Source organism: Petaurus breviceps, unplaced genomic scaffold (genome assembly GCF_028583685.1).
Source record: "Petaurus breviceps papuanus isolate PSGF00001 unplaced genomic scaffold, PetGlider_PUasm1.0 90459, whole genome shotgun sequence".
In the NCBI taxonomy this organism is placed as follows: Eukaryota; Metazoa; Chordata; class Mammalia; order Diprotodontia; family Petauridae; genus Petaurus; species Petaurus breviceps.
In genome coordinates this window covers 366,838-381,889 of record NW_027187259.1, presented here as the reverse complement: position 1 = coordinate 381,889, position 15,052 = coordinate 366,838, and the positions used below count along the sequence as shown (strand labels likewise).

At 37.7% G+C, this 15,052-nt stretch overlaps 1 protein-coding gene across 13 annotated transcripts in view; it reads left to right on the top strand.

The window, feature by feature from the left end:
• The window catches only part of ATRX (ATRX chromatin remodeler), a 208,142-nt gene that overhangs the window by 15,648 nt on the left and 177,442 nt on the right, over positions 1–15,052 (top strand). The window contains exon 2 of one of the 13 annotated variants that reach the window (XM_069062494.1): positions 2,536–2,619. The exons of the other annotated variants lie outside the window; for them this stretch is intronic. The gene's annotated coding sequence lies outside the window, so the exon portion shown is untranslated. The remainder of the gene's footprint in view (positions 1–2,535; positions 2,620–15,052) is intronic. 13 annotated transcript variants of the gene reach the window in all.

The following is a 15,052-nucleotide window of genomic DNA, read 5'->3' as shown; positions in this document are numbered from 1 at the left end:
GTGGATGCAATCTGAGACCTTTCTTGGACTTTTTACCATAAGTTTTGTATGACCTTCAGTGAGAAAGTGAATTTCATCAGTGAAATTGATCTTTTTCTAATCTTGAATAATATAGTCTTGCTATTGATAAGCATTTTTTCTTCATAGTAATGGTAAATAGTTGTTGTTTACTAGTCTTATCATTGTTCTTCCAAACTTTAAAAAGCTTATGACTCACTGTAGAAGAAGTGACAACAACCCATTCAACTGTCAGGTCCCTGTGAAGGTCTTTGCTTGTTTTCTAAGGATTAATTTACTTGTTTAGAAGCAATAGTTTGTCACTTCTTGGTATTTGCTTTTTATGTTATTTTATCTTTTTTCCCCTTTCCAGACACTTCTCTTTGCGCTTTCCATATAAATGATCCTGCTTAATTATTATGGGCTCAAGTGATCCTTGAAAAGCTAGACTTCCCCACACCAACAGCCATTGCACTATCTCTAATAGTCATTCAGATATGCTCTTTAAAATGGCAACTTCTGCATATTTCCTTTGGAGTATTCATTTTTCAAAACTACATAATTAACATAATGAGCAATGCATTGAAAGAGAAGTAACTAAAGTTCTGGAAACAAGCCTAATCTCCTTTGATCTGGTCTATGCCAGAAGTTGAGTCCCTTTAATATCAATAGACACATGTGAATGACCATTGCTATCGCAAAATTAAATCAGAATTATTGTTGGTCAAAAGTTACACGCTATTTGGTGCTGTTTAAATGTTTGTTCAATGAATGAATCCTGGATTTGCATATTAATTGCAAAATTTGGTTCCCTGACCTCAGGAATATATATGTGTGGGTTTTATTTTTAATATTTTGAAAAAATTTTAATTTTTAATTTAAAATTGAAGTACCCATTTATCAAGCATCAGCACTGTGCAAGGTGCTGAAAATACAAAGACAAAAAAGAAACAGTTCCTGCTTCCAAGAAGCTTACGTTCTATTGTGGGATATAGTGTGTATTAGCATGTATACAAAGTAGTGATATATAATAATTCCATGGTGATTTGGGTTGAGGTGGCAACTAGCAGTTACAGAATCAGGAAAGGCTTCCTTTAGAAAGCCAAGGTAAGGAGGGAGGGTATGGAGGACTGGTTGGTATAGAGATACGAGAATGGAAGTTTTGTGTGTGAGGAAGAGCAAAGATGGCTAGTTTGGCTAGACTGCAGTTTGCAGAAATGAAGACTAATGTTTTATAAGACTTGAAAAGTAGGCTGGAGTCCTGTTGTGAAGGGCTTTAAATGCCAATAGTAGTTTGTATTTGAACTTAAAATTAATAAGGAGTCATTGGAGTTTATTAAATTGGAAAGTGACACGGTCAATTCTTGGCTTTAGGAAAATGACCCTGGAAGGTTTGTGGAGAATGAATTATAGAGAAATGCTAAAAGCAGAAAAGCCAATTAGGAGACTATTTTAATTGCCAAATGGGAGAGGGCCTGAGCCAGAGTGGTGGCCATATGAATGGAGAAAAGGAAACCAGATTCTGTGAGGAAGATTAAAGAGTATGTTTAGAGTTTTTGAGTCTAGGTTAATGTTAGGATGGTAGTATTTTAAACAGAAATAGGGAGGACTAAGGTTGGAGAGGGGAAAAAAGAGGCCACTTTTGGACATGTTGAGTTTGAGGTGCCTTTGATGTATTCAGTTTTAAATGTTTAATAGGCAGTTTGTGAGGTCATCCTGGAGGTCATCCTGGAGTTTAAGAGACTGAGACTGTATATGTAGATTTGGGAGTCATCTGCTTAGAAATAGTGTCAACTGGTTGGATTAACTAGAGTTGCATGAGAGAAGAGGGCCAAGGACAGATCCTTAGGATGCACCCATAGTTAGGGGGCATAGCATGGATGATGATCCAGCAAAGGAGTCTTAAGAGTGATTAGGTTTCAGTCAGCAAATATTTATTAACTTTGTCCAAACAATAGGGCATACAAAAAGAGGCCCTCAAAGATCTCACAATCTAATGGGGAAGACAACAGACATGTATACAGAAAAAAATAATTAACAGAAAGCACTAGATACTAAGAGGGATTTAGAAAGTTTTCCTGTAGAACTGTGGTGTCAAGCTCAAAAAGGGAGAGGGCATTAAACTGTCCACAAGAATCCTTGAGGATACTATATTGACTTAGAAAACCACATGTTAACATTATTTGTGGTCTGCTGTATATTTATTCTGTCAAATATGTACCAGTTACATCTTCATCTGGTATGTACTTGGCTGCTATAGATGGGATGTTAGGGCTTGAAGCACAGGAAGATAGGTAAGAGAACCAAGAAACAGCAACCAAAACCCATAGAGAAGAGATTATCCATAAAATGAGGGGGTGGTCAACAGTGTTGAATGCCCCAGCTACTTTAAGGAAGAGGAGGAAGGATGAAAGGACATCAAATTTGTTAAGAGATCACTGGTAATTATGGTGAGAACAGCTTTAATTGAGACCAGAAACCAGAGCAAAAAGTTGAGAAATGAGAAGAATAGAAGTGTCTTTTTTTTTTTTTTTTTAGGATTTTGGCTGTGAAAGGGAGATAAAGGATAGTTGGAGGGGATGGTGGTTTCAAGTGAAGATTTTAAGACTGCCGGAGTCATAGGTAAGCAAAAGGCAAGGAACCAAAGGATAAGAGGAAAGGAGGGAGATGAGATGATTTAGGGTCAGTCCAGACAGATTTGGGGAGGAGACTTAGGATTAAAGGAACAAGTAGAAGGGGCACTTCATCACTGGCATATATGGAATGATGATAAAGGATTTTGAAATGTAGAGAAGAAAAATCTCACCCTTTAGTTTTCTTAATAAAGAATGAGTAGTGGTTCTTTATTTTTTTTTTAATTAATTTGTTTCCTTTTAGTTTACAGGATTCAATTCCACAATTCCTTGAGTTTCACATTTTGTCCCCCTCCCTCCCCTTCCTCCCACGGTGGCATATAGTCAAGTATAGGATCTGTAAATACTTTCACATTATACATTAGTCAGGTTATAAGGACGGATTGTACCAGCTGGAATGAAAAATGGTAAAGAGGACATAAAACCAAATAAGAGAAGGAAAAAGATCAGGTATTTTGCTTCCATCTGGATATAAACTCAGTTCTTTCTAGTTCTTTCTCTGGATGCACACATTTCTCTCCATCATGAGTCTTTTGGGATTGACTTATATCACTGCATTGCTGAGAAGAGTCCAGTCTATCAAAGTTGGTCATCACACATACGTTGTGTCTGTAATTGTGTACAAATTTCTCCTGGTTCTACTCTTCTCACTCAGCATCAGTTTGTATAAGCCTCTCCAGGTAAATACGAAGACCATCTGCTCCTCGTTTCTTATAGCACAATAGTATTCCATAATATGCATATACCACAACTTGTTCAGCCATTCCCCAATTGATGGGCACCCCCTTAATTTTCAACTCTTTGCCACCACAAAAAGAGCTGCTATAAACATTTTTGTACATATGGGTCTTCCTCCCACTTCTATGATCTCTTTGGGATATAACCCTAGGAGTGGTATTACTGGGTCAAAGGATATGAAAGTATTTATACCCCTTTGGGTATAATTCCAGATTGCTCTCCAGAAAGGCTGGATCAGTTCACAACTCCACCAGCAATGCATTAGGGTTCCAATTTTCCCACATCCTCTCCAGCATTTGTCATTTTCCTGTTTTGTCATCTTAGCCAATCTGACTGTTGAGATGTGGTACCTCAGAGTTGTTTTGATTTGCATTTCTCTAATCAGTAGTGATTTAGAGCATTTCTTCATATGATTATTGATATCTTTAATTTCTTTCTCTGGAAATTGCCTGTTCATATCCTTTGACCATTTATCAATTGGGGAATGACTTGTATTCTTATAAATTTGACTCAATTCTTTGTATATTTTAGAAATGAGTCCTTTGTCAGAGACATAGGTCATAAAGATTCTTTCCCAATTTCCCACCTCCCTCTTAATCTTGGTTACATTGGCTTTGTTTGTACAGAAGGTTTTCAATTTCATGTAGTCAAAATTATCCATTTTACATTTTATAATGTTCTCTAATTATTGTTTAGTCATAAAGTCTTTCGAGTAGTGGTTCTTAATAGGGTGGTAGGAGGCCTAAGAAGAGATTTGGAACAATGTTTGGGAATGTGATAAAGAATCAATTGGAGAATAAAATGATTGCCTTACTGTAGTGAGAGCCCAGTTCATATTTGATAATAATTCATACTGGACTCAGTCTGATTATTGGGTTGTTTTTTTTTATTTAGAACTTAACATAAATTAAATGAGCATTTCCATATAGAAAGTCTAGCAGAAAGGCGTACACATGAGATTTTGAGTTTCTTGTTGCAATACAGCTTGCTTTCAGGTATATAATAAATTCAACATGTAATTTTTCAAAGTTGTCCTGTTTATCTCTTTCCATCTGACCTGTTTTTGTGCATTTAAAAAAGGTTCCAGTGGCTATTCCCTCCCCCCCCAGCACACATTCATATTGCCTCTTCTGTTTCCCTCCCAAATTAAACAATAGAAAAAGATAAAATAAAAGCTTTGTAGCAAATATGCACAGCGAAACAAAACTTTACACTTACTGTGATTGAAAATGCATCTTCGCCACCCTCCACCCCCTCCCCCCCCAAAAAAAGGGAAAAAAAATGTACATCACATTCTACACCTCTAGGTGGTCACCTCTGCCAGGACTTGTGCTGTGTGATTCATCATTAATCTTCTGTAGTCATGCTTGGTCATTGAATTGAAAAGAGTTCTTTAAGTCTTTCAGAGTTGTTTTTCTTTTCAATATTTTGGTCTTTGTATAAATTATTCTACTGGTTCTGCTCACTTTATTTTGTAACAAACAGTTCATTCAAGTCTTTTTGAAACTAGCTCTTATCATTCTCTATGATGCAGTAGTAGTCCATTATATTCATATCCCATAATTTGTTCACCATTCCGCAATTGATGGGCACCCCCTTAGCTTCTACTTCCTTGCCACAACAGAAAGCTGTCATAAATTGTTTTATGCCTCTGGATCACTTTATTCTTTTGTAGATAACTTTGGGGTATACTCCTAGTAGTACTATCACTTGGTATGAACAGTTGAGTGAATTCCAGAGTAGCTGCACCAATTTACAGCGCAGCCAATAGTGAATTAATGCACTTACTTTCCTGCAGCCTCTTCACCATTTGTCTTTTTTGCCCATTTGAAGATTGAAGTGGAACTTTAGAGTTTTAATTTTCATTTCTCTTAATTATTAGTGATTCAGAGCATTTTTCCCACATGATAGTTGAAAGCTTGGCTTTCTCTTTTTTTTTTTTTTGAGAGGGTAAGGTAGGGCATTTGGGGTGAAGTGACTTGCCCAAGGTCACATGGCTAGTTTTGTTTTAAGTGTCTGAGGCAGTATTTGAACTCATGTCCTGACTGCAGGGCCAGTGCTCAATTCACTGCGCCACCTAGCCGTCCCTTGACTTTCTTTTGAAACTGTTCACATCATGACTCTTGTTATTATAAATTTGAATCAGATTCTTATCTGATTCTGAGTCCTTCATCAGAGAAATTTACTACATAGTTGTATGACTTCTTCCAGCTCTGTTGAGCACCTAAGTATCTCAGCTCTATGTAGGTTTTGAAATTATTTTCAGCATTCCCTCCCCAACCCCAGAAAAAGTATTATTATTATTATTTTTTTTAAGCAATTGGGGTTAAGTAACTTGCTCAAGGTTACACAGCCAGGTGTTTCCAGGTGGGTGCTAAGTGTCTGAACCCTGATTCGATCTCCAGGTCATCCCAACGCTGGAGCCAGTGCTCTTACTCACTGTGCTACCTGGCCGCCCCAAAAAGTGTTATTTTTATGATTTAAAGGATTAATGTCTGTTGTTCATTGCCATGAAAGCCAACTTTCAGTAATTTCAATATATTGTCTTAATTTTTTAGGTTATAGTTTTTTTTTTTTAATCAAGCGTGTTTACAAAAAAATTACACCGGTGAGACATAGAAAAATGTTGAAGCATGAAATAGGGAATAGTCCCTGTTTCAACAACTGAACATTGTTGACTGGTCATTCTGTCAATCAGTATCTGACCAGCCTCAGTAGTTGTAGTTGGTTCTGTCTGGCCTGTTTAAAAGTACAATCAGCCAGGTGTTTTCTCCCTCTTCCTGCCTCTGATTGAACCTAATAAAGACCAAAGCCTTAGTCTAAAGATGCTGAGTTTTTTGCTGCTTTGGTAATGCCTAAACAACACTGGATAGCATAGAACAAATCCTCATATTACTGCCTGTCAGTAAAGTTCAAACTCCTTTCCTTTATGTGCAGAGTCCTTGGTGTTCTCCCTTCATGTCTCCCGTTTCCGGTAGTAGAAGTTCTTAGAGAGTTGAAAGACTTTGGTGGGCATCTTAGTCAATCCCCTCATTTTATAGAGGAGCAAACTGAGGCCTTGTGAAGTTGTCCAAGGTCACACAACTTATTAAGTAGTAGCTCTGAGATTCATACTCAGTGCCTAGTTTTTTCCACTGCACTACAGTGTACCCTTCCTTTGGTCTTTTCATAATCTAATTCTCAATATTGATGTTCCAGTTATACACACTACCCAACCATGTTAATCTTTTTCTTACCTCAGTAACTTTTTGTTCATCTTGCTTCCTCTTGTCTACTGGGAAGCCTTACTCTCCACTTTTCTAGACCAAAGCCTGATATAATGGAAGGAACAGTGAATGACGAGTTAGTATATCTGTTTATTTCTGCACCTGCTAGTGAGTGATAATACTTGGTTTGGGCAAGTCATACAGCTTCTTTGGACTTTCCATTTCCCGTTCATAAAATGATGGGATTAGACCAGATGATCTAAGGTCTCTTTGAGTCCAACAATTCTCAAATTCCCTGGTAAATTTTTTCAAGGCCTGGGTGAATAATACTATTATGAAGGCTTCTATAACTAGTCTAGCTTACATTTTTTTTCTGAATTCTATAGTATATTTCGTCCATATTAAATAATATCAACAGTTTGCCAGTCTGCATGACTAGAGGATTTCTCTACACCAATGAAACAATGTGCACCCTCTTTGTTTTTTCTCTTGTTTTCTTGAAGACCTCGTCTATGCCTTTTTTTTTTTTTTTTTGCCTTTTGGAGGGCAATTGGGGTTAAGTAACTTGCCCAAGGTTACACGGTTAGTTTTTTTGTGTGGGTGTTAAGTGTCTGAGGCTGGAACCAAACTCAGCTCCTCCTGACTCCAGGGCCAGTGCTTTTACTCACTGAGCCACCTAGCCGCCCCCCCCCCCCCAGTCTATGCCTTCTGGTACATTTGTCAGTTAAAATCAGACACCAAGATATATATTAGCATTAGAATGTTATTCAAGGCATGGATTGAATCTCAATTGTAGCAGAGACAGTGTTGGATTTGGAGTGGAATAACAAGATTGGAAACTAGCTCTTTGCTTGTGTGATCTTGGGTAAATTACTCATACTCTCTGGTAATCAGTTACTTAAGTGGTACCCTTGTTTCTTTTTCTCTCCTATTCTTCCCTCTCTTTCCCCCCTATTCCATGTATACCAATATACTTTCCAGTGAGCTCGCCATGCCAGTCTCTCATTTTGGACTATTATTGTCTCCATTTCTACCCCTGTGGCATAGAGTGATTTTGAAGGAAGAACTTGTAAATATGTAGATCTGGCCTATTACAAATTCATTTTGCCTAGTTCCAACTTAATCCTTGCTGCTGCTTCATTCTTCATAATCCTTAATTTTCCAAATGAGGAGATTGGTACCCAGGGAGGGGGAAATAGCTTGCTTAACACTCCCCAGTTCATTAGTGGAATAGCTGAGAGTAGAAGTCTGGTCTCCTGAATACCAGCCCAAAGCTCTTTCCTCCTACTCCAGCTGTGTTTGCCCTCTAGTTTATCTTTACTCTTTGTATCTTCTGTTGCCTCTTTTTCCTCCCTTACCCCATCAACAGATCAGCAGAGCATAATCCACAGGATCTTCAGAGGAGTGCCATAAAAATGGGTTGGAGTAGAGGATATAGAAACCATGGGCTGGACAGTTATAGATCTCACAGGGCAGCTGCCTCTGCTTGTTACAGGCTTAGGGAGAAGGTACAAGATGAGTAGAATAGTTAGGTGTTGTGATAGAAAGATAGCAAGGTGTAAGAATGCTAACTAGTGTTTCTGTGGTATTTTAAGTTTTGCAGAATGATATAAATGTACTACCCCATTTCATCCTCAAAACAGTCCCATTGGGTATGTTTTGTTATGATCCTCATTTTATAAATGATGGAAATGAAGTTGAGAGGTTAGGTGCCTTGCCAGGGACCACACAGCTAGTTAGTGACTGTGGCAGTATTTATACTTGGGTCTTCTTAACTCCAGGCCTCTGTGCCTATGCCAAGCTGCCTTTCAGTAAAAGAACATTTGGTTTGGAGTCAGAGAACCTGGGTTTTAGTTCCTGCCATGCTACTTTGAAGCTATGTGATCTTGACTTCCTTCTTTTTCTTGAAGTATGAGGTGGGTTGGATTAGATCTTATGGTCTCTTCTAAGCTAACAGCTTCCTGCATGTCTGCCCTTTTTCATTGTCTTTGAGGTGCCACTCTAGCAATTTTAGCTGATTTTTCCTTTTTCTTTGATTTGTCATTTCTTTTGAGCTCTGCCTTTCAGACCACACTGGCTTCTCTCTAAAAACCTTTATTTAATTCTTGCTGCCTTTTTCTAGCCACTAGCTTCTTTTTATTTGCCATACTTGAATGGGTCTCCATCCACTTCTTTCTCTTCATTCCTACTTAACTCCCTGAAATCTGACTCTTTTACCTGCCAGTGTTTTAGAGCTTTTGGAAGACACTAGTGATCTTGTCAAATCAAATGATTCTTTCTCAGTTCTTGTTCCCTTACTTTCTGTAGTATTTGGTACTGTTGTGCACCTGTATTTCCTGAAATTTGTCTTTTAAATTTGGTGACACTTTTACTGTTCTTATTCTGCTGTTGCTTATTGACTGGAACCTTTTCTTCCCAGCCACAACTGGATACTTCCCTAGCTTTTGTTCAGAGCTGTTCCCCCTCCTTCTTTGGTGGTTCTTTGATATTCTTCAAGACTTCATCCATCTCTTCAACTGTCATCTCAAGCAGATGACTCCAAAGTATACTATCTCTTTATTTTATTTTTTTTTTCAATCCTAGTAACATGTTTCCAAGTGCCCATAGTATAGTACTGTTAGGTGTTTGACCATCATTGTAAATTAACTTGATCCATTCCATAAGCCTTTATTGAGCACCTGCTGTTTGCCTGGAGCTATTTTAGGTGTTGGGGTTATAAAGACAAAAACTTTAATTCTAATTTGCAAAATAACATGTACAAGTATATGTAAATATAAAATGTAAACAAAGTACATGGTGGAGTAACAGCACTTAGGCATTGGGAACAGCCTTTCATGGGCGATAGCATGGGTTGAACTTTGAATAAAGCTAGGGATCTTAGGTAGAGTGGAGGGCCCATCAGACATTGGAGACAGTCATGGCAAAGACACAGAGTTGAGAGATAGAATGTCCTAAAGGAAGAATAGTTAGAGGATCACTTCAGCTGGAATCTTGACTGGAAACAGAAAGTTGTGAAAAGCATTAAGGTTTATAGTTTATGCTAGAGGGAGTAAACCAGGAACTGGAGCTACTTAAGTAGTTCTGTGCTGTAGCAGTATCCCAGTGGCATTTGTGTGGAGGGTGGATTGAAGAGCTTTGGGGCATAGCTATGCTTAGAATTTAGATATACTTGATAATCCAGCAAAAGAGGAGAACCAGGAGAGGTCAGTATCATGAAAATTTAGAAAGAGTAATTAGGAGTAAAGGTTAGTCAATGGTTTCATATGATTCAGAGAGGTTAAAAAATGAGAGTCATTAGATTTGTTCATTAATAGTAATGATCCATAATAGCTAGCATGTATGTAGCATATGAAGGTTGGCAAAGCACAATTAAGAGATCACTAGTAACTTTAGAGAGAACAGGTTCTGTTGAGTGGTGACGTCTGAAGCCAGTTTGCAAGGGGATTGAGAAGTGAATCAGAGCAGAGGAAGTTTAATGAGAGTAGACAGTTTTTTCTAGTTTTGTTTTGACAAAGAGATGTGCAGGGATGATAACTTGAGGGGATGGTAGGGTCAAGTGCAGGTTTTAAGTATAGTTGGAAGCTGGGCATGTTGGTACCTAGCAGGCAAGGAACCAGTAGATATGGATAAGATGAAGGTGGGGGTGGGGTGGGGTGGGGTGGGGTGGGGTAGGGTAGGGTAGGAGAAGTGCTGATTGTAGAAGCAAACTGGCAGGCTAGACAGGAGCAGAGGGTACTGGAGCTACAAGGAGAAAGTTTGATTTTGGCGAGAAGGGCTACCTCTTTATCAGACTGGGGTAAAGAAAGAGATGATGGGAGATAATGTTAAGGGATTTTAAGAGGTAGGATGATGGGGAAAAAAGGGAGCTCACTGTAAATAGCCTGTGTTTTCTTAATAAAGTATGAGGGGGAAAGGAGGGGTGTTAGGGGAACATACAGGAAAGGAGAGATGTAGAACAGCTGCTATGGGTAGGGTAGTATTAGTCAAATAGGGAAGAGTTAAAAGGATTCTCTTAAGCAGATAGAGCCTAGTTGACATTATATAAGATACATTTTTAGGGACCTAGTCTTTGTGGCTGTGTGTTTTGTATGACTGCCTCCATCTGGGTTCAGCAGATCTTTGGTCAGAGTAGAAGAGATGAGATGGATGACAGGATTGGATCTGTGAAGGCATGAATAATGGTAAAGAAAGGGATCTAATAATAGAAAATAAATTGAATAGGGTAACTGATTTCAGGATTGGGTAGAGAGAAAAATGAAACCAGACCAAGGATTTAACCTCGGAAAGCACTGAGAGATGATGAGATTGGAGGTCTTGATGAAGATTAAAAAGAGGCTTAGGAAGACTGACACATGGGGACAAATTGATTTGCTTATGGGCAGAGGAATAAGATGTATGTCATGTGATGCCAGTGTTCAATCATTGGTAGGATGGAATTTCAGTGGGCATAATGGAGCTGGCAGGTAGACGGAATTAGATTAAAACTTTTGAGGATCAGGGTTGAAGTGGAAGGAGATGAGAGATCAGGGAGTGGGAATAGGGTTTGGGGGATGGCTTCTGCTTAGGCAGTACATTCCGTTAACACTGGGATTTAAGAGAAGCAGAAGTAGGATTTTGCTAGCCAGGAGGAGAAAATGTTGTTGGTTTTTTAAAAAATTTTTTGCTTTTTGGAGGGCAGTTGGGCTTGTGACTTGCCCAAGGTCACACGGCTAGTTTTGTGTGTGTGTGTGCCTATCTGTTAAGTGTCTTGAGGATGGATTTGAACTCAGGCCCTCCTGACTCTGGGGCCAGTGTTCTATTCACTGCGCCACCTAGCCACCCCGAGGAGGAAATGTTTTGGTGGGTGTTCACGCCCTTGATTGAATCCTGTGAATGGCAAAGCACTATGTCACTTGTCTTTTTTTTAGGTCACATTTTGCTGTAAGGTACCTTAGATTTTCTTCTATATTTTCAGGCTTTGGACTTTGTTTTGTAATTTTTTGTTTGCTTGTGGAGTCATTGGCATCTATGTGGTCCATTTTAATGTTCATGGAGTTTGTTGCTTGGGGAAATATAGGATATTTTGAAATTGAATCTTCTGAAAGGACAGTGCCTAATAGAGTTGTTGCTGAATTAGCTCAAGGCTTGGCTAAAAATTGACAGCCCTAAGGTGATGCTACTAGTTCTTTAATACCATTTTTTTGATAGTCAGGAAAAATAGGGTGATTGAGGATTTGACTGGGAAAAGATGTCAAATTTCATAATGAAAACTTTGTAGGGTTTAATTACACCAAGATGGGATATGTAAAAGATTCTATTCAAATTTTAGAATTAATTTTTTTTACTTACAGGTAGACAGTGAAAGTCATTGGTAACTCTTTAGCAAATTATTGTAGAGGGACTTATGCTTGTAGGAATTATCATGTTATCTTTAGTCTGCAGATTTTCCAATTACTTAATTTCTTCTTGATTTACTGGTGCTTATTGCAGCCTACTGTCTGTTTTGTGTTCCTTTAATCATGTCCATTAGATGAAATGAGATAAAGTGTAAAGAGCTTTGCAGCCCTTAAAAAGCTCTATGTAAATGCTGGTGACTAGATGACAATGAATAGAGTGATGAACTTGAAGTTAGGAAGATCTGAATTCAAATCTTGCCATATATACTTAACTAGCTATGTGATCCTGGGCAAGTCACTTAACCTCTCCCAACCTTAGTTATTTCTTCTGTAAGATGGGGATATTACTACCACCTACCTTCTAAGGTTACTGTGAGGATCAAATGAGAATATAGTATTGGCAAAGCACTTTGCAAACCTAAAAGTGTTATTAATGCATATTTATTATTGTACTGTTTGCCAATCTGGGATAGACTCAGATTCTGTTTCCTCCAAATTGAATTGCTACTTTTCCAGTTATGCCTAGGGTGGTGTTTGTGAAGTTAGTCTAGTACAGTCATAATAATGAGTGTGATGCTTGTGATATTGGGAGTATTCCAATATTTATCCACATACACGATTACCTGGTTCATCAGTTATTGATAGATGCTGTTAACAAAATCTGGATTGTGAATTGCATAAACTGAAGAATTTATCACTGTACATTCAGACCATACATACTGGATCTGAAATGTGGTCTTTGACCTACTTCCTATCTCTTTAACATATATTAGATTACATTTACCCAGTGGAATCTATTTCATAGTTATACTGTGGAATTCTAGTAAGAGGAAGGGGTGCTTAGATGAGCTCCCTGTAGAAATGTCTGTTTCATCAGAGAGATAAAGGGGCCAGTATGGGTTCGAACCCTTGGCACACTTGTTTGTATCTTGGAAGGGAACAGACTTTAATGACATAAGCCAGATGACCAGACAATGTCTTTGAGCTCATGGGAGCTGTATGGAACTGGCCATTGCATTGCTAGGCACAACATGGAATGCTAGCCATTGTTGACTGTTGGTGTGAGCATATATACTTGGCTCTCAGTTGTTCTTCCTCTTGTTTTACGTGATTTCTTATGTATTGTCGTGTTTCTTAGAATTCTTTATATTTATGGTTGATGCAACAATATTCATTATATTTTTATATCGTAATTGATGTAAACATTCCCCAACTCATAGTCACCTAGTTTGTTTCTACCTTTTGCTACTAGAAACAGTCCTACATTCACAAAAGAAAAATTGGAAATTATTAATTATATGAAAGAATGCTCTAGAACAAATTAAATACACAATAAAAAGAGAAAGGAATGAGCATGGTAAACTGATGTTTGTTAAACCCAAAGATTCCAGCTGTTGGGGCAAGAACCCACTATTTGATGAACACTGCTGGGAAAATTGGATAGAAGTCTGGCAGAAATGTGGAACATACCAGTATCTCACAGGATATACCAATATAATCTCAAAATGAGTATCACATTACTCATAACAAACATCATAAACACACTAATGGAGCACAGAAGAAATTATCTGTCACATTTATGGACAGAGGAAGAAATCTTGCCAAATAAGAAGTAAAGATGTTCACAGGATATAAAATGGATAATGTTGATTACATAAAATTCAACTTTTTCATAAGCCAAAACCAATGCAGAAAAAAAAAATAGAAGAAAAATGGGGAAAAGGTCTTTGCAGCAAGTTTTTCTGATAACGATCTCATTTCTTAATTATATAGGGCATGGAGCCAAATTTATAAGAATAAAAGCCATTCCCCAATTGATAAATGGTCAAGAGATACAAAAAAGCAGTTTTTAGAGGAAGAAGTCCAAACTATCAATAGTCATATGAAAACATTTTCTAAAACACTAATAATTGGAGAAATGCAAATTAAAACAACTCTGAGACACCATCTCATACCTGTCAAATTGGCTAGCATGACAGAAAAGGAAAATTACAAATATTAGAGAGGATATGAGAAAATAGGTGTACACTAATGCACTTTTGGTGTAGCTGTCAACTAGTCCTACCATTTTGGAGAGCAGTTTAGAACTATGCCCAAAAAGAGATTAAACTGTACATACATACTGTTTGACCAGTGATAGTGCTACTGGGTCTATATACCAAAGAGATTGAAGAAAGAAGAAAAGGACACATGTACAAAAAATATTTTAAGCATTTTTTTTTGTAGTGACAGTAATTAGAAACTGAGGAGAAGCCCATCAATTGGGGAATGACTGAACGAGTTATGGTATTTGAATCTGATGCAGTACTATTGTGCTATTAAAAAATGCTGAACGTTATGGCTTCAGAAAAACCCATATGAACTGATGCAAAGTGAAACGACCAGAATTAGGGGAACAATTTATACAGTAATAACAATGTTATAAAGACAATCAACTATGAAAGACTTAGTAATTCTGATAAATATAATGATCTATCACAGTTCAGAAATACTCATGATGAATAATACTATCCACCTCCAGAAAGAAAATAGGTGGACTTGGTACAAATTGAAACATTTATTTCTCTGTGTATGTGTTGGTGTGTGTGTGTGTGTGTGTGTGTGTGTGTAAGGGAAGACATGGCTAATGCAGAAATGTGTTTTGCATGATTTCATATGTGTAATGAATTTTGCATTTTTTGCCTTCTCAGTGGGTGCAGAAGGCAGTGGAGAGAGGGAGAGAATTTGTATTTGAAAATAAAACATGAAAAAATTTTTTTAAATGAAAGAATGTTCTAGACCAGTGGTTCTCAGATGTTTGGGTCTCAGGACCTTTTTACCCTACTGGAAATTGAAGATGCCCAAAGAACTTTTGTTTGTGGATTACATCTATTGATATTTGTTGTATCAGAAACCAAAATGTTGTAGTATTATTGTGAAAAATTCTGACCTTTGGAACACCTAAGATACCTTGATCACACTTTTAAGAACTACTGTAAACCACTAATTTCCTGTAATCCAGGAAATAAACAGTGATGACAAAAGATAGAAATAGTCCATGTTGGAGGAGTTATGGAAAGACAAACACACTAATTTATTGCTTGTGGAGCTGTGAATCGATTCA